This window comes from Neofelis nebulosa, chromosome 1 (genome assembly GCF_028018385.1).
Source record: "Neofelis nebulosa isolate mNeoNeb1 chromosome 1, mNeoNeb1.pri, whole genome shotgun sequence".
Classification (NCBI taxonomy): domain Eukaryota; kingdom Metazoa; phylum Chordata; class Mammalia; order Carnivora; family Felidae; genus Neofelis; species Neofelis nebulosa.
This window is the reverse complement of record NC_080782.1, coordinates 185,597,357-185,599,248: the sequence shown is the minus strand read 5'-3', so window position 1 is coordinate 185,599,248 and position 1,892 is coordinate 185,597,357. Positions and strand designations below refer to the sequence as shown.

Below are 1,892 nucleotides of genomic sequence, written 5' to 3'. Positions count from 1 at the left end.
CTGTAGACTTTCCCATCTATATATAGAATTGTGTTAATGAAGTTGTCTTTCCAAAATTGATGGTTTCCAATTATGTTGAGCCATGACAAGAAAGAATTTGTCTTTCTCTTCTAAAATATTTCATCCATAGTCTTGTTTCTCCTAATACTCCAAAAGAATGAATATAAATTTCAAAAATGTCTCTCAGAATCAAGTGGCAATAAAGACAAAAATTAAACTCTCATTTGAAATTTGAGAATCACCACTTTATTTTCTCCCCAAAGCAATATTTTCTATTTGTTTCCTAAGCTTAATTTTCAAGGAGATTTCAGGCTTACAGAGTGGTAGTGGTTGTAGCGGCAATGATGATGGGGACAGTGGTGGTGGTGGTGATGTGACTTTGATACATGCCATCAGATAAGGTAGATTTGCTGCCCCTAAAACACCTTCTCCTTTCACTCACTTGAGCTTGTTGAGTTGAAGATGCCATGGCCTTTTAAAAAATTGATAATGCAAATAACCTGATTGCCCCCTGATTTCTATTATATCAGTAAATATAGACTAAATAAAACATTAAAAAAATACTTGTGAATGAGGTGTTCAAAAATATGCAAATTTGAACTGTATAGTGATTAGGTTTCCTCTAAAACTAGAATCTCTAAATTCATAAAGAATTGCACCACATACCTGCTTTATGACTATTGAGCAAGATACTTAACATCTATGGACTTAGATTTCACCATCTCTAAAAAGTGGATGATAATAATATCTGAAACATTGGTTTAATAATATAATTAAGTAAAATGGGCCATAGAAGACGATCAACCCAGTTTCAAAACATATTAACTATTTAATAAACTTCGCTATTATTGATGAAAGTATTAATGCTGTTTTATTTTTATTATTATGAAAAAAATAATATGATAACATAAATATATGCAGAAAAGCATTTGCCAAAATCCAATGTGCATATATAATAAAACTAACAATAGAGAACTCAGCAGGGCAGCTGCCACTTCCTCAATTTGTTAAAAACGTCTACCAAAAAGATTGTATAGCTAACGTATTTAATTTGAGAAACTGGAAGCTAGTCTATTAAATATAAGGAAAAACTCAAAGGTGTTCATGCACTACTCTTTTTTTTTTAATATCATACTAGATGTCCTAGTTAATGCCATGAGACAAGAAAAGGAATAAAACTTACACAGATTTAGAGAAAGAAATAAAACTGTCTTTGTCCACAATGATAACTGTGTAGACAATCTCAAACAACAAAAATACCCTGGAACAAATATGCAATAAGAACAAGATGGCAGGATACAAAGTCTATGTGAATAAAGTTAATTAATTTCTTATATGTTATCAATAAATAAGTTGACATTGAAATTAAAAACACAACACCACTCATATTGCCACAAAAAAATTAAATCTGCACGTTGTTAGAGCTTCGAGTGGGGCCACTGGCTGGCTATGAACTCCCAAGTGTAAGTACTATGCTACATGAGGGGCCAGTCTTTTGCTAACACCACAAGGGGCTCTGGCCCAATGAGTGGAGTTTGATTGCAATTCTTGCTAAAAGTTAAATAAAAAAATAAAATAAAAAATAAAAATAAAGGAAAGAAGAAAAAATTAAAAATTTAAAACAATTTTAAAAATTAAAAAAATGAAATACTTAGGCAAAAATCTAACAAAATATGTATGAAATACATCTGTGGAAATCTACAAAGTTCTAAAGAAAAAATAAAAGAAACTCACAAAAATTTAAAAAATAAAGGCAAGTTGGGGCGCCTGGGTGGCGCAGTCGGTTAAGCGGCCGACTTCAGCCAGGTCACGATCTCGCAGTCTGTGAGTTCGAGCCCCGCGTCAGGCTCTGGGCTGATGGCTCGGAGCCTGGAGCCTGTTTCCGATTCTGT

At 32.9% G+C, this 1,892-nt stretch overlaps 1 non-coding gene across 1 annotated transcript; it reads left to right on the top strand.

Moving 5' to 3' along the window:
• Positions 1-1,407: 1,407 nt before the first annotated feature.
• Positions 1,408-1,559, top strand: LOC131489894 (small nucleolar RNA SNORA62/SNORA6 family). The gene has a single exon (XR_009250808.1). It is a non-coding gene; the product is annotated as a small nucleolar RNA SNORA62/SNORA6 family (small nucleolar RNA).
• Positions 1,560-1,892: the final 333 nt, after the last annotated feature.